We start from the raw sequence: 18307 nt of genomic DNA on the forward strand, positions 1-18307 counted from the left end.
AGTCTCCGTATAAATGCACCTACACTGTGATAGTCTCAGAGGTCCGTTAAAAGCGCAGAGAGCATCATGAAGAACAAGGAACACACCAGGCAGGTCCGAGATACTGTTGTGAAGAAGTTTAAAGCCGGATTTGGATACAAAAGGATTTCCCAAGCTTTAAACATCCCAAGGAGCACTGTGCAAGCGATAATATTGAAAAGGAAGGAGTATCAGACCACTGCAAATCTACCAAGACCTGGCTGTCCCTCTAAACTTTCAGCTCATACAAGGAGAAGACTGATCAGAGATGCAGCCAAGAGGCCCATGATCACTCTGGATGAACTGCAGAGATCTACAGCTGAGGTGGGAGACTCTGTCCATAGGACAACAATCAGTCGTATATTGCACAAATCTGGCCTTTATGGAAGAGTGGCAAGAAGAAAGCCATTTCTTAAAGATATCCATAAAATGTGTCATTTAAAGTTTGCCACAAGCCACCTGGGAGACACACCAAACATGTGGAAGAAGGTGCTCTGGTCAGATGAAACCAAAATTGAACTCTTTGGCAACAATGCAAAACGTTATGTTTGGCGTAAAAGCAACACAGCTCATAACCTTGAACACACCATACCCACTGTCAAACATGGTGGTGGCAGCATCATGGTTTGGGCCTGCTTTTCTTCAGCAGGGACAGGGAAGATGGTTAAAATTGATGGGAAGATGGATGGAGCCAAATACAGGACCATTCTGGAAGAAAACCTGATGGAGTCTGCAAAAGACCTGAGACTGGGACGGAGATTTGTCTTCCAACAAGACAATGATCCAAAACATAAAGCAAAATCTACAATGGAATGGTTCAAAAATAAACATATCCAGGTGTTAGAATGGCCAAGTCAAAGTCCAGACCTGAATCCAATCGAGAATCTGTGGAAAGAACTGAAAACTGCTGTTCACAAATGGTCTCCATCCAACCTCACTGAGTTCGAGCTGTTTTGCAAGGAGGAATGGGAAAAAATGTCAGTCTCTCGATGTGCAAAACTGATAGAGACATACCCCAAGCGACTTACAGCTGTAATCGCAGCAAAAGGTGGCACTACAAAGTATTAACTTAAGGGGGCTGAATAATTTTGCACGCCCAATTTTTCAGTTTTTGATTTGTTATAAAAGTTTGAAATATCCAATAAATGTCGTTCCACTTCATGATTGTGTCCCACTTGTTGTTGATTCTTCACAAAAAAATACAGTTTTATATCTTTATGTTTGAAGCCTGAAATGTGGCAAAAGGTCGCAAAGTTCAAGGGGGCCGAATACTTTCGCAAGGCACTGTGTATATATAGAGTTCATATTTTTTACTGCTCGATTGATGCCTTCTTTACTGTGAGTGAATGTGGTATCCAGAAAGTTATTGAAGAGTGTCTGGATATTTTGGTTCCAGGTTGCTTTCTGGTATTCTTCTGTGCTGTTTTGGGCCCATCTGTATGAATGTCTGATGTTGTACAGATTACTGGGCTGTGAATGTGTGGTTGTTTCCATGTCTGTTCTTTTGAGGAACAACGTAATTTGTGATCAGACCGAGATGTTAGTGGCTTGACAGTGAATGAGCTGAGAGAGAAAGGGTCAATGTCTGATCATATAGTCCACTGTACTGTGGCCAAGAGGTGAGCAGTAGGTGAATCTCCCCAAAGAGTCCCCCCCGTAACCTACCGTTGAAAAAGTACAGACCCAGGCTTCTTCAGAGCTGCAACAGATCCCTTCCATTTTTGTTGACGGTGCTGTCACTGTTGTTTCTATGGTGGAGATGAAGACAGTTAGAGACACTATGGCCTGTAATAAAGCTCTCCCCTCGTGTGCTTGTTAGATCAGGTAGTGTTCCTTTGCACACATTTGTGTCCCCACGGATGAGCACATTTTCCTGGGCCTGGAAATGGCACGTCTCTTCCTCAAGGGTGGGGAAAATCTCCTCTGAGTAATATGGGGATTTTTTGGGGGGGGATATATATTGTGCAAAAGCACACATATTTTCCTGTCAGTACAAGTTATTTTTTAAGTTTGCTCTCTCTCTGCTCGCTCTCTCTCTCGCTCTGCTGCTCTCGTGCTCTCTCTCTCTCTCTCGCTCTCTCTCTCTCTCTCTCTCTCTCTCTCGCTCTCTCTCTCTCTCTCTCTCTTTCTCTCTTTCTCTCAATTCAATTCAATTCAATTCAAGGGGCTTTATTGGCATGGGAAACATATGTTAACATTGCCAAAGCAAGTAAGGTATATAATATATAAAGTGAAATAAACAATAAAAATTAACAGTAGACATCACACATACAGAAGTTTCAAAACAATAAAGACATTACAAATGTCATATTATATATATATATACAGTGTTTTTACAATGTGCAAATGGTAAAGGACACAAGATAAAATAAATAAGCATAGATATGTGTTGTATTTACAATGGTGCGTGTTCTTCACTGGTTGCCCTTTTCTCGTGGCAACAGGTCACAAATCTTGCTGCTCTGATGGCACACTGTGGAATTTCACCCAGTAGATATGGGAGTTTTTCAAAATTGGATTTGTTTTCGAATTCTTTGTGGATCTGTGTAATCTGAGGGAAATATGTCTCTCTAATATGGTCATACATTGGGCAGGAGGTTAGGAAGTGCAGCTCAGTTTCCACCTCATTTTGTGGGCAGTGAGCACATAGCCTGTCTTCCCTTGAGAGCCATGTCTGCCTACGGCGGCCTTTCTCAATAGCAAGGCTATTGAGTCTGTACATAGTCAAAGCTTTCCTTAATTTTGGGTCAGTCACAGTGGTCAGGTATTCTGCCGCTGTGTATCTGTGTAGGGCCAAATAGCATTCTAGTTTGCTCTGTTTTTTTGTTAATTCTTTCCAATGTGTCAAGTAATTATCTTTTTGTTTTCTCATGATTTGGTTGGGTCTAATTGTGCTGCTGTCATGGGGCTCTGTAGGGTGTGTTTGTGAACAGAGCCCCAGGACCAGCTTGCTTAGGGACTCTTCTCCAGGTTCATCTCTGTAGGTGATGGCTTTGTTGTGGAAGGTTTGGGAACTTTTAGGTGGTTATAGAATTTAACTGCTCTTTTCTGGATTTTGATAATTAGTGGGTATCAATTCTGCTCTGCATGCATTATTTGGTGTTCTACGTTGTACACTGAGGATATTTTTGCAGAATTCTGCGTGCAGAGTCTCAATTTGGTGTTTGTCCCATTTTGTGAAGTCTTGGTTGGTCCAGACCTCACAACCATAAAGGGCAATGGGCTCTATGACTGATTCAAGTATTTTTAGCCAAATCCTAATTGGTATGTTGAAATTTATGTTCCTTTTGATGGCATAGAATGCCCTTCTTGCCTTGTCTCTCAGATCGTTCACAGCTTTGTGGAAGTTACCTGTGGCGCTGATGTTTAGGCCAAGGTATGTATAGTTTTTGTGTGCTCTAGGGCAACAGTGTCTAGATGGAATTTGTATTTGTGGTCCTGGTGACTGGACCTTTTTTGGAACACCATTATTTTGGTCTTACTGAGATTTACTGTCAGGGCCCAGGTCTCTCTCTCTCTCTCTCTCTCTTCGCTTTATTGGCATGACGTAACAATGTACATATTGCCAAAGCTTATTTTGTATATTTACAATATAGAAATGACAATCAAATTGTCAACGTTCAAATTGTGTCTCTCTCTCTCTCTCTCTCTCTCTGGTGTTCTCTCTCTCGCTCTGCTGCTCTCAATCTCTCGCTATCTGCTGCTCGCTCTCTCTCTCTCTCTCTCTCTCTCTCTCTCTCTCTCTCTCTCTCTCTCTCTCGGCTCGCTCTCTCTCTCTTGTTAATGTCACCTCTTCCAGCTCTTACTGTCACCTAACATGACACCTACCACCTCCCCTCTTTCCATTTACTGTAACAAGCATCTGAGCAGTCCGCCCTGGTTGGACCAAATCTGAACCAATCATTGGTGTCTGTTTCACAAGTTTGGACAGAATAGTACAGTAGAAAAAGTACTGTATAGTAAGGCATAGTAGAGCTTGATACAATAATAGCCCGTGTGTAGAATAATACCCAAATATGCAAATGAAGGCTATTGCATATTCCTACATTTTGTGTATCTATACAGGATACATCACCTAGAAGAGATAGAAGAGACATTCATATCCATAATTATGCATTTCTATACAGTACAGATCAGGGACCCATGATGTCATTCTGTTACCGTAATTCCGTTACCAAATCAACTTCACCTCCTGTAGTTCAATAACCCAAATAATTATTTTAGGCGTCATAGCTGACACACCCTTCTTTCTGCAGACATCTTTGAGTTATTATATTTTTTTTAAATCGCCCCAATTTTGTGATTTATGATCTTGGCTCATTGCTGCAACTGCCCAACGGGCTCGGGAGAGGCGAATGTCGAGTCATGCCTCCTTCGAAACATGACCCGCCTAACCGCGCTTCTTAACATCCGCCTGCTTAACCCGGAGGCCAGCTGCACCAATGTGTCGGAGGAAACACCGTTCAAATGACGACCGATGTCGGCTTGCAGATGCCCGGCCCGCCACAAGGGGTCGCTAGAGCTCAATGAGCCAAGTAAAGACAAACCCTCCCTTAACCCAGACCATGCTGGGCCAATTGTGCGCCGCCCTATGGGACTCCGGGATCACGGCCGGTAAATGACACGTGGCCGTGACTCCTGAACACTGCGATGTAGTACCTTAGACCGCTGCGCCAGACTGTAATTCCGTTACCGTGGAATTGCCCAATTACAAAATGCACAGAGATACTCAGAGTTACTGTTGACACTTGGAAAGAGTGCGTGGGATTTGAAGTACTTTTTGAGAAAGAGGTGAGGAGAGGACACAAGACATCAAAGAGACAATTGAGAAGAAGCCACACAATGCCATCTAACACCCACATACAACCTCGTATCTCTTTTACTGTGTCGCCTACGTTATAAACAGACTGATTTTAGTGACTTATTAGCAGGCACGATGGCAGCGGTTGCCAGGAAGCGCTCACGTAGAGGAATCGCTCACATGCTCTGTCTGCGAGCTCTCCATCTGGCTCCAACCGCACCTGTCAGTTGAGATAATGTAACTGTTGTTACTGTGTGAATGAGTGTTTGCCATACAGTCACACCAGTGTGAGGTGGTGCGTTGAGGGCTGGAAGTGCCTGGGTGGTTAGATTACCCATGAAACATAACTTTACATTTCCCAGAAACAGAAAGGTCATGTAAGAGAATCACTGTAACAAAAAGAGTTGTACTCTTCCATGATGTTGTTGCCCAACGCTCAACTCTCCAACCATCCCTCCGGTCTCTCTCTCTGTCTCTCTGTCTCTCTGTCTCTCTTGTCTCTCTGTCTCTCTCTCTCTCTCTCTCGCTGCTCTTCTTTCTCGCTGTCTCACAGTCTCTGCTCTCTCTCTCTCTCTCTGTGTCTCTCTCTCTGCTGTCTCTCTCTCTCTCTCTCTCCTGTCTCTCTCGCGCTCTGCCTCGCTCTGCTGTCTCGAGAGGGGGGCTGTTCCACAACAATACACTTCCTAATGCAGAAAAGTGCAAATTCATGTTCATTACATCCACCCAAACAACCCAATACCTTTTGGTGCTGCTGTTCGATTGTTTTGTTTCTTCAAAGGTCAATTAGAGTGTCGTCTCCTAGTACTGTTTTTGAAAAGAGTGAAATTGAATCGGCAGCCAATTTCTTCTTGAGGCTTTTTTTTGCTACACATGTACCTTGCACGCGTGTGTTTGTGTTTGGGAAACTAGTTTTGCTCATCTATATTCATTCAATCTCTGTCCTCCCGGGCTTGTTTTTATGAGTCTATGTATTTGCAGTTACCTCCTTTGGAACATGAGATGATGTGGGTCCCAAATAGCACTCTATTACTTAATTAGTGCAATACCTTTGCTTGGGGCCCATAAGGTTCTGGTCAAATGTAGTGCACTTTATAGGGAATAGGGTGACATTTAGGAAGCTGAGATGGAGAAATATGCCAGAACCATGGCGGCTGATTGTAAATAATTGATTTCCTTCTTAGAGTTGCACCAATACTTTAGTAGTGTTTGAAATAAAGCAAATCAAATTGTATTGATCACGTACACATATTTAGCAGATGTCATTGCGAGGGTAGCAGTAGTATCTAACAATACACACATCTAAAATTACAAGAATAGAATTAAAAAATATATACAGCCTTTGGAAAGTATTCAGACCCCTGGACTTTTTCCACATTTTGTTAGGTTGCAGCCTTATTCTAAAATGGATTAAATAGTTTTTCACCTCATCAATCTACTCACAATACCCTATAATGACAAAGCAAAAGAAATGTTATGAATTTCGAAAAAAAACTCATATCAATTTCGAGCACTGACAGTGTTGGACTAGTAACCGAAAAATCATATCCCGAGCTGACAAGGTTCTGCCCCTGAACAGGCAGTTAACCCACTGTTCCTAGGCCGTCATTGAAAATAAGAATTTGTTCTTAACTGACTTGCCTTTAACTAAAGGTTAAAAAAAATAAAAATAAAAAATAAGTATTCAGACCCTTTACTTAGTACTTTGTTGAAGAAACTTTGGCAGCGACTATAGCCTTGTCTTCTTGGGTGTGATGCTCCAAGCTTGGCACACCTGTATTTGGAGAGTTTCCCCCATTTGTATTTTCAGGTCTCTCCAGAGATGTTCGATTGGGTTCAGGTCCGGGCTCTGGTCGGGCCACTCAAGGACATTCAGAGACTTGTCCCAATGCCACTCATGCATTGTCTTGGCTGTGTGCTTAGGGTTGTTGTCCTGTCCCAGTCTGACATCCTGAGCACTCTGGAGCAGGTTTTCATCTGTACTTTGCTCTGTTCCTCTTTGCCACTGAAAAACATCCCCACAGCATGATGCTGCCACCACCATGCTTCACCATAGGGATGATGCCAGTTTCCTCCAGATGTGACGCTTGGCATTCAGGCCAATCTTGGTTTCATTGGACCAGAGAATCTTGTTTCTCATATTCTGAGAGTCTTTAGGTGCCTTTTGGCAAAGTGGGCTGTTATGTGCCCTTTACTGAGGAGTGGCTTCCGTCTGGCAACTCTACCATAAAGGCCTGATTGGTGGAGTGCCACAGAGATGGTTGTCCTTCTGGAAAGTTCTCCCATCTCCACAGAGGAACTCTGGAGTTCTGTCAGAGTGATCATTGGGTCTTTGGTCACCTCCCTGACCAAAGCCCTTCTCTCCTGATTGCTCAGTTTGGCCGGGCGGCCAGTTCCATTTAAGAATGATGGAGGCCACTGTTCTTGGGGACCTTAAATGCTGCAGAAATGTATTGGGGCACAGATCTGGGTAAGGGTACCAACACAATCCTGTCTTGGAGATCTACGGACAATTCCATCAACCTCATGGCTTGGTTTTTGCTCTGACATGCACTGTCAACTGTGGGACCTCATATAGACAGGTGTGTGCCTTTCCAAATCATGTCCAATAAATTGAATTTACCACATGTGGCCTCCAATCAAGTTGTAGAAACATCTCAAAGATGATCAATGGAAACAGGATCCACCTGAGCTCTATTTCAAGTCTCATAGCAACTGGTCTGAATACTTAGGTAAATAAGGTATTTTTTTAAAATATTATTAAAGTGACCAGTGTTCCATGTCTAAGTGTATAGGGTCTATGTGTATAGGGTCGCAGCCTTTAAGGTGCATGGTAAAGTAACCGGGTGGTAGTTGGCTAGTGACAGTGACTATGTTCAGGACAGGATACTGGGTGGAGGCTGGCAAGTGATGGCTATTTAACAGTCTGATGGCCTTGAGATTGAAGCTGTTTTTCAGTCTCTCGGTCCCAGCTTTGATGAGCGGGGTGAACGGACCATGGCTCATGTGGTTGTTGTCCTTGATGATCTTTTTGGCCCTCCTGTGACATTTTGTGCTGTCGATGTCCTGTAGAGCAGGCAGTGTGCCCTTGGTGATGCGTTGGGCAGAACGCACCACACTCTGGGTAGCCCTGCGGTTGCGGACGGTGCAGTTGCCATACCTTGGGGTAGAGGTTATTTTCCTGTCACCACTCTGCCAAGGCCATCACCTCCTCCCTGTAGGCTGTCTCGTCATTGTTCTTGATCAGGCATACCCCTGTTTTCGTCTGATGATTGAGTTGGAGGCGCGTGTGGCCACGCAGTCATGGGTACGGGAAGGGGCTGAGCACGCACCCTTGTGGGGCCCCTGTGTCGAGGTTCAGCATAGTGGTGTTGTTTAATGGTCCTGGCAGGGGTCTGGTGGTGTCTGAAGGGGTCTACAGACTTTACGCAAGCGCAGCGCCACGGAGTATGAACGTCGTTCTACATCACAAAATGGGCGGCTCCTAGTAGTTCGCTCTGACATTCGAAGTGCTCTCGTGCCAAATGAAAACGGGGACACACGGTGTCATTCCTTGCGCAGCTGTGGAGGGGGAGGGGGGGAGTGTTCCTTGATCTGATCTATAGGCTTCGCATCGTAGTGACCTACTTTGCATTGCTAACCGAATATAATCTCAGCGACTTGTCCAAACAATAAACCAAGCAACATCGCCCGCTTGTGAATGGGAGTCTAGGAAACGTGGACCGGCGAGGGTAGTATCATGTTACCAAGGGTATCTGTACTTTACCATTTATATGTTGGACTACTTTTACTTTTACTTCATTCCTAAAGAAAATGATGTCCTTTTTACTCCATACATTTTTCCCTGACACCCAAAAGTACTCGTTACATTTTGAATGCTTAGCAGAACAGGACGATGGTCCAATTCACACACTTATCAAGAGAACATCCCTGGTCATCTACTGGCTCTGATCTGGCGGACTCACTAAACACGCACGCTTCATTTGTAAATGATGTCTAAGTGTTGGAGCTCCTGGCTCTCCGTACATTAAAATAACAAGAAAATGGTGCCGTCTGTTTTGCTTAATAAAGGAATTTGAAATGATTTATAGTTTTACTTTTGATACTTAATAGATCAGTAAATATACCGCTGGGATAGGCTATAACTGCTGGAGTCACAAGCTGGGATAGGCTAACTACAGGGGGGTGGGATGGGCCAGTGTGGCCCAACTTCAAAGTTGCTCTGTGGGTTAACAATGGTTTTGGTTTACGGGGGCTGGTTGATGGAGTACAGTGCAGTGTATTAGGAGATCTCTCTCCCCTCTTTGAGGAAGCATGGTGGCAGCTGTTAAAACACAAGGCCACATGAGCCCCCCTCCCTCCTCTCCTCCCTCCCACAGCTGGGTCTCTGTGGGACCACCCTCCCCACCCCACCACCCCAGCCGCCTTCTCACACAGACTCTCATTGTCAGAGCCCTTGCTGGGAAATGAGCTGGGAGATACTGAGAGGAACAATACACAGCCTCCAAAAAGAACACCATTTTAGCATTTCATTCAAAGCCCAATCTTTTTCCACGTTCTGCTTGTCTAAAGTTCCCAGTCAGTCAGACGGTGCTCAGACAGGGTGAGTGTGTGTGTGTGTGTGTTGTCGATCTTTCACATGGAAGAAAGTGTTGCCCTTTCCACACGATCATACCGACTCAAACTGTACTTTACAGTGCTGTCTCCGATTTATCATTGTCCTTTCAAGCATGGTTCCAGCAACTACGTTGGATATGGCTCAGCTCAGTAGTTTGAAAAGAGTATATACAGTTGAAGTCGGAGGTTTACATACACTTAGGATGAAGTAATTTAAAACTTGTTTTTCAACCACTCCACACATTTCTTGTTAACAAACTATAGTTTTGGCAAGTGGGTTAGGACATCTACTTTGTGCATGACACAAGTCATTTTTCCAACAATTGTTTACAGACAGATTATTTCACTTATAATTCACTGTATCACAATTCCAGTGGGTCAGAAGTTTACATACACTAAGTTGACTGTGCCTTTAAACAGCTTGGAAAATTCCAGAAAATTGTGTCATGGCTTTAGAAGTCTCTGATAGGCTAATTGACGTAATTTGAGTCAATTGGAGGTGTAGCTGTGGATGTATTGCAAGGCCTTACCTTCAAACTCAGTTCTTCTTTGCTTGACATTATGGGAAAATCAAAATAAATCAGCCAAGACCTCAGAAAAAGACTGTAGACCTCCACAAGTCTGGTTCATCCTTGGGAGCAATTTCCAAATTCCTGAAGGTACCACGTTCATATGTACAAACAATAGTACACAAGTATAAACACCATGGGACCACGCAGCCGTCATACCGCTGAGGAAGGAGACGCATTCTGTCTCCTAGAGATGAACGTACTTTGGTGCGAAAAGTGCAAATCAATCCCAGAAAAACTACAAAGGACCTTGTGAAGACGCTGGAGGGAACAGGTGCAAAAGTATCTATATCCACAGTAAAACGAGTCCTATATCGACATAACCTGAAAGACCGCTCAGCAAGGAAGAAGCCACTGCTCCGAAAACCACCATAAAAAAGCCAGACTACGGTTTGCAACTGCACATGGGGACAAAGATCATATTTTTGGGAGAAATGTCCTCTGGTCTGATGAAATAAAAATAGAACTGTTTGGCCATAATGACCATCGTTATGTTTGGCGGAAAAAGGGGGAGGCTTGCAAGCTGAAGAACACCATCCCAACCGTGAAGCACAGGGGTGGCTGCATGATGTTGTGGGGTGTTTTGTTGCAGGAGGGAATGGTGCACTTCACAAAATAGATGGCATCATGAGGGAGGAGAATTATGTGGATATATTGAAGCAACATCTCAAGACATCAGGCAGGAAGATAAAGATTGGTTGCAAATGGGTCTTCCAAATGGACAATGACCCTAAGCATGCTTCCAAAGTTGTGGCAAAATGGCTTAAGGACAACAAAGTCAAGGTATTGGAGTGGCCATCACAAAGCCCTGACCTCATTCCCATAGAAAATTTGTGGGTAGAACTGAAAAAGCGTGTGTGCGAGCAAGGAGGCCTACAAACCTGACTCAGTTACACCAGCTCTGTCAGGAGGAATGGGGCAAAATTCACCCACCTTATTGTGGGAAGCTTGTAGAAGGCTTTCCGGCGCATTTGACCCAAGTTGAACAATTTCAATGCTGCCAAATACTAATTGAGTGTATGTAAACTTCTGACCCACTGGGAATGTGATGAAAGAAATTAAAGCTGAAATTAATCATTCTATTATTCTGACATTTCACATTCTTAAAATAAAGTGGTGATCCTAACTGACCTAACACAGGGATTTCTTACTAGGTAAAATGTATTTGACTAAGGTGTATGTAAACTTCCGACTTCAACTGTAAATGAGGCCGGGTTGTGAGGCAGGGTTGGACCATGTCAGGTCACCAAGCAGGCTGTGGGTTGGGGTGGAGAGGGTCAATGCTTTTCTCTCTCTCAGTGGGTGAGATGGGCTTATGGGTTGTGTTTGCAGTCACTGACACTGATTGGAGTTCAACTCTGATACGGCAATCTCTCTCGGTCCCCCTCACAATCGTCGTCTCTCTCTCTCTCCCACTTGTATCCTCTTCTCTCTATCCCTTCAGATGTGGGTCAGATGGCTATTGACTGGCTGACCGGGAACTTCTACTTCGAGGACAACATGGACGATCGTATCTTTGTGTGCAACGCCAACGGCCAGACGTGTGTCACCCTGCTGGATCAGGAGCTCTACAACCCTAAAGGCATCGCCCTGGACCCCCTCATGGGGTGAGCACTACCCCACTAACAACCCCTAGAGACCCCTGAAGTAGTGACCTCAGAAGCTCCTTTGTTTACTTCCCCCTGGTCCTTCTGATCAGATGACCCAGGCCTTAGTCAGTGAAAACACTTCCTATTCTCTCTCACACACACACGCACGCAGCATGTGTATGATCACTTCATCCTGCTGACGTTGACACTTAAAAAGTTTGGTGTATCCTGTGTTCTTCCTTTTTTGAAAAGGTGTCACTTCTCAGTTTTGGAAGGCATCTCCTGGTGAAGGATGTAGACGTCTCCGATACTTAAACGCAGATGGCACTTTTTTTTATGAGCTGTGTAAAGCAGCGTGATTTAGGTCAAATATAAATTTAAGGAAGTACAGTCTGTTGGAATGCACAGTCATTCCTTTTCCTCTGTTTAATCTTCCTACGTACTCGTGGTTTCTTCATCTCTCCCCCCCCGCTCTCTCCTCACCCTCTCTCCCTACAGCAAGGTGTTCTTCACAGACTACGGTCAGACTCCCAAGGTGGAGCGCTGTGACATGGACGGTCAGAACCGGACCAAGCTGGTGGAAAGTAAGATCGTGTTCCCCCACGGTATTACCCTGGACCTGGTCAACCGGCTGGTCTACTGGGCCGATGCCTACCTGGACTACATAGAGGTGGTGGACTACGAGGGCCAGAACAGACACACCATCATACAGGGCCTGCTGGTGAGGTCATGAATGACTCAAGGAAGATGTTACATTAAAACACACACACACACAACCACCAACTCCGTCTGTTGTTCATTCTGTCAGATTGAGCATCTGTACGGGCTGACGGTGTTTGAGAACTACCTGTACGCCACCAACTCTGACGAGGGCAACCTGAACCACGCGAAGACCAGCGTGATCCGGGTCAACCGCTTCAACGCCTCTGACTTCACGGTGGTGACCCGAGTGGACCGCGGCGCCGCCCTGCACGTGTACCATCAGAGACGTCAACCCCCAGGTAGGTACACACCCCCAAACCCCTTTGTATTTACCCAGATAGGCACTGAGGGTACGGGGCAATCATTGCCATGGATTGTGGTATGTAGTGTGGTCGGGCTTTTGTTCCAGCCCCCGCACGTGTTCCGCCAGAGACGCCGACCTCCATGTAGGTACACGGGCTAGCGTTGCAAAATTACGCTAACTTCAAAAAACAATCCCGGGTTTTCCTGGTTGAAAGAGTCCAGAAGGGTTATCTAGTGTCATCTGTCTGTATCGATCGTCATAGTTGTTGCCATGTCGGTGCCTAGTACTGACCTCTGACCCCGCTCTCCCGTCCCCTGGTGCCCAGTGAGAGAGAAGAGTCATGCGTGTGCCCCGGACCAGTTTAAGAAGCCAGGAGGCTGCTCCGACATCTGTCTGCTGGGCAACAGCCACAAGACCCGGACCTGCCGCTGTCGCTCTGGATTCAGCCTGGGCAGCGACGGGAAGTCCTGCAAGAGTGAGTACTTCACATACATCAAGTTTTGAATTGCAGTTCCGCACACAGAGCGTAGCGCCCCAAAAAAATCACAAGCAGCAGCACAGAACTCCATACAGCACAGACCTGCACATTTATATTATAGGAATATGAGTTGAAATAAGTCTCGAGAACAGAATATTTTACAGTCACCAACTCTGGACAGAAAATACCTTGTTTCGTTGCGCAGATCTTGTAACTAACCGTTCAGCGATATCCCCACGTTGTCGATGTTCCCCTTGCAGAACCTGAACACGAGTTGTTCCTGGTGTACGGTAAGGGCCGCCCTGGCATCATCCGTGGCATGGACATGAATGCCAAGGTCCCCGACGAGTTCATGATCCCCATTGAGAACCTGATGAACCCGAGGGCGCTGGACTTCCACGCCGAGAGCGAGTTCATCTACTTCGCTGACGCCGTGAGTTACATCATCGGGCGGCAGAAGATTGACGGCACGGAGAGGGACACCATACTGAAGGATGGTAAAGGACTGTCTGTTTGACTACCGTTGTATTTAACATGCCGTGCATTGCAACAGGACTCAGCTCCAACCTACTGCAGAATTGAAATGCAATGCATGTAGTTTTGGGATGCAATATATATATATATTGAATCGTGACCAATGTGTCGTGATAAAAATGAGGTCATGAGGTCACGAAAGCCCTAGTGGACAGTCACTCTCAATCTCTCTCCCTTCCTCTATCCCTCTGTCCCTTCCCTCAGGCGTCCACACCGTGGAGGGGATAGCGGTAGACTGGATGGCAGGTAACCTGTACTGGACCGACGACGGGCCCGTGAAGACCATCAGTGTGGCCAGGCTGGAGAAGGCCTCTCAGACACGCAAGACCCTCATCGAGGGCAAGATGACCCACCCCGCGCCATCGTAGTGGACCCCCAGCACGGGTCAGACATCCCCTCCCCCCCCTCCTTATGCTCCTTTGCTCCTGTACACATCTCACACAAAGACCTCACAGAATGAGAATATGTTGGGTCACTTTCCCCAAAACTAGGTTGGAGTATTCCTGGCTTCCTGCTTGTTTGCTCCTGCTTCCGGGAATCTTCCAACAATAATTTTCGGAAAACCCTCGTAATTTTGGGCAATTAGCTGGAATTTTTCGCCCTTTTTAGTATGGATTTAACATAGTGTTATGGTTGTAGGTGGATGTACTGGACAGACTGGGAGGAGGACCCCAAGAAGAGTAACCGAGGGAAGATCAAGAAGGCGTGGATGGACGGCTCTCACGACCAGGTCCTGCTGACCAGTAAGACAGTGCTGTGGCCCAACGGCCTGAGTCTGGACATCCCGCAGGGCATCCTGTACTGGGTGGACGCGTACTACGACCGCATCGAGATGGTTTACCTCAACACCACCGAGCGCAAGGTCAGTTCGCCTGGTCAGCAAGCCTCACCCCGAATGCTGGTGATCGTCGATCTGGTTGTCGCACGTGTGAAATCTCCCCACTGGAGAGCAGGGTTCAGTCGTCACATCCACCCTTCCCACTGTTTCTCACACCTGCTTGTATCCCCCTCTGATCGCCAAACTTAATGGTTCTATTGTTTTCATCCTCACCATGACCCACGTGCAATGATCCTCTTCTCTCTTTCTGATTGGTCAGATGGTGTACGAGGGAAACGAGTTAAACCACGCCTTCGGCCTGTGTCACTACAAGCAGTACCTGTTCTGGAACGAGTACCGAGGCGGCAGCATCTTCAAACTCGATATCTCCACCAGCACCGTCACGCTGCTCCGCAACGAACGCCCCCCCCTCTTCGAGATCCGTGTGTACGACGCTCACCAGCAGCAAGGTAACTTTACGGGTGACACCTGGTGGGCAAACACCACAGTCAAAGGGGAACACGTTTAACAGTGTCGTAAGCACGTCATGACTTGTCATAACACATGCCAAAACTGCCACAAAATCATAACGTTTTATTCTATATATCGGTGATTTAGCTAGTCTAGATATGAATTAATGACTACTTTAATGTCCCATAGGCAAATTTGCTTGGTAACAACGCTGACGGTCCCGTCTGCCTGTCTTCTGTCTGTTCCCATAGGGACCAACCTGTGTCGCGTGAAAAACGGTGGCTGTAGCAGTCTGTGTCTGGCTATCCCTGATGGCAGGTCCTGTGGCTGTGCTGACGACCAGATACTGGGCGACGACAATGTCACCTGTAAAGGTATGCATCGGGACGCTCTCCGGAGGGTCTCAGAGTAGTGTCAGGGATTTCTGTACGTTGAACCGGGACGCCATGTGGGAATGTCCGTGTTTCAAGCTGGTGTGTCGAGAAGCGAAGCTTCACAGACCTGCTTTCTTCAGCTGGATTTGTTATGGGGGAAAAGCCCCCCCCCGTAAGTAGATCCATCCATAACAGTAACAGTCCCCTCTTTTCCTCCCTCCCGCCCCCCCAGCCAACCCCACCTACATCCCTCCTCCTCAGTGTCAGCTCGGGGAGTTCTCCTGTAACAACAACCGCTGCATCCAGGAGCGATGGAAGTGTGATGGGGACAACGACTGTCTGGACAACAGCGACGAGGCGCCCGAGCTCTGCCGTGAGTCGTGTCACAACACCGCCGCCGGCTTTACTGAGCAACGAGCAGACGCGCGACAACAAGTCTCACACACACACACACACACACAGTTGAGAATCATGTGCTGTGCATTAGCAGCAACAGAGGATGAACTTTACCAATCCAAGCCCTAATACTTGCTCTTCCTCGAGCCATTCAATGTTAACCGTCAATTGAGTGTCAAAGAGGTCCGTGGTTTCTCCGTCCAACTCTCTCTTCGTGCGACAACTAGTAACACCTGGTTACCTCTGTCTATGGTTCTTATGTTTGGCTGGAAACCAAGTTGGCCCACTTCTAATTCTATTGATCTCACGTTCAAATTCGACTGTCGCGAATCATACGTTTCTTCTCTCTCCCGCACAGACCAGCACACGTGTCCATCGGACCGGTTCAAGTGTCAGAACAACCGTTGTATCCCGCTGCGCTGGCTCTGTGACGGGGACAATGACTGTGGCACCTATGAGGATGAGTCTAATACTACCTGCTCAGGTACACACACACACACACACAAACCCATATATATATATTACTATACACAAACGCATGCATTCAATCATGCATGTGGACTCGTACACACGCCCTCCCCATCTGTAATGCTGTTATCCCACACCCCTCTCCAGCTCGTACGTGCCCGCCCAACCAGTATGCGTGTGCCAGTGGGCGCTGCATCCCCACTTCCTGGACATGTGACCTGGATGATGACTGTGGGGACCGTTCTGATGAGCCGGCCTCCTGTGGTGGGGACTTCTGGCATCACGCATCACCTCTGTAGCGTTCTAGATTTTTCTAGTGTCGTTTATTGTTTGAAACTCAACTCACTAAACCTGAAGCCTGGTCAGCAGATGTATTTCTGCTTTTTAGCCAAGCAAGAGTTTGGTTAGTTGGACAGTTTGGGGTTTTAGACTCTCGCACGGCTTAGATTGAAGTGGGCCAAGAGTGGTCTGTTTGTGGCACATGATGGTGTTTCTAGGATGTCATTTTGGTTTCCCCTCTCCTTCTCCCCAGCCTATCCCACCTGCTTCCCCCTCACCCAGTTCACCTGTGCCAACGGCCGCTGCATCAACGTCAACTGGCGCTGTGACAACGGTGAGCGTACATCTCCTTTTAAGCATTCATAAGCATTTGTAACCTGTATAATGTAGTAATAATGTATTATCTTAAAAATCTAGGCTGACATATGGAATTGTTTTAATATGGTCAACCTATGGATCGTTTTAGCTAAAACTTCCCATCATACTTCCTTAACTTATTTTACAACCGGTTACCTTCAGACAAGTCCCGTGACACTTGTGGGGTCATATTTAGTTTGTAGCATCCGAAACGTTTGGGCTACAAACAGAAGTTGGCACTTCGATGGTATCGACTTCAGACGAGCCATAGAGCAAAATGGAGACATTTGTGAGAGCATCCCCTTTTCAATAGAGGGGGGGGTCATAATAGTTTTGTAGGTCAAGCCGTTTGGACGCGACAGACGTTTTGGAGAGAAGACTCATATTTGGGGTGTCTGGGGGTCTGACAGACACCACTCCAGCTCTGCCACCTTTCACCGCAGATGTGGAAGTGCGACATCGGCTGATGTGGACGATATAACGACATAACCTGACTTGTTCATTGACTCTAGGGGGTTAAGCATTTACAAGCATTTATAATGGTTTATTCATGGAAGTTAGTAATAAATGTTACCTGTGTGTCTCTGTGCGTTTGTGTGTGTGTGCTCCTGCCCTTTCTCTCTCTCTCTCTCTCTCTCTCTCTCTCTCTCTCTCTGTCTGTCTGTCTGTCTGTCTGTCTCTCTGTCTGTCTCTGTCTGTCTGTCTGTCTCTCTGTCTGTCTGTCTGTCTCTGTCTCTCTGTCTGTCTCTGTCTCTGTGTCTCTCTCTGTCTCTGTGTCTCTCTCTGTCTCTGTGTCTCTCTCTGTCTCTGTGTCTGTCTCTGTGTCTCTCTCTGTCTCTGTGTCTCTCTCTGTCTCTGTGTCTCTCTCTGTCTCTGTGTCTCTCTCTGTCTCTCTGTGTCTCTCTCTGTCTCTGTGTCTCTCTCTGTCTCTCTCTGTCTCTCTCTCTGTGTGTTCAGACAACGACTGCGGGGACAACAGCGATGAGGCAGGCTGCAGCCACTCCTGCTCCAGTGTCCAGTTCAAGTGTAACAGCGGCCGCTGCATCCCGGAGTACTGGACCTGTGACGGGGACAACGACTGTGGAGACTACAGCGACGAGACCCACGCCAACTGTACCAACCAGGGTGAGTTCTGGTGCCGGTGCCGCCGCTGTGCTCCTGAGCAAGCCACTTGACCCCTGAACTGGCCCAGAGGTGCTGCACTGTGGCTGACCCTGGCTTCCAACTCCTAGTATTGTTATTCTACTGTACCACCCCTACGCATATTATAGAGCATCTCCTTTCCTTCATTGAGCACCTGGCAGGAGAGCGACATGGTGCTCATAGTGTTTGCGTGAGTCTAGCAGGCTGCATCGCAAACTTCTATTGTTCTTCACACGAAGGAGAGTCTACAGTATATTTGTCCTCAGTACCCATATTTGTCCTCTTTTTTTAGTACACTGGTATATTATCGCCACACGAAATGCCTGTATCCTATCTCGGGCTGTGTGCGTGTTGTCGTTTTGGAGTGTGTCGAATGTTGACCGGCTGATCCGA

The 18307-nt window shown here is 46.6% G+C and overlaps 1 pseudogene; it reads left to right on the plus strand.

The window, feature by feature from the left end:
* The window catches only part of LOC135528469 (low-density lipoprotein receptor-related protein 1-like), a 155764-nt pseudogene that overhangs the window by 75797 nt on the left and 61660 nt on the right, over positions 1-18307 (plus strand).

This window comes from Oncorhynchus masou, chromosome 33, assembly GCF_036934945.1.
Source record: "Oncorhynchus masou masou isolate Uvic2021 chromosome 33, UVic_Omas_1.1, whole genome shotgun sequence".
Taxonomy (NCBI): domain Eukaryota; kingdom Metazoa; phylum Chordata; class Actinopteri; order Salmoniformes; family Salmonidae; genus Oncorhynchus; species Oncorhynchus masou.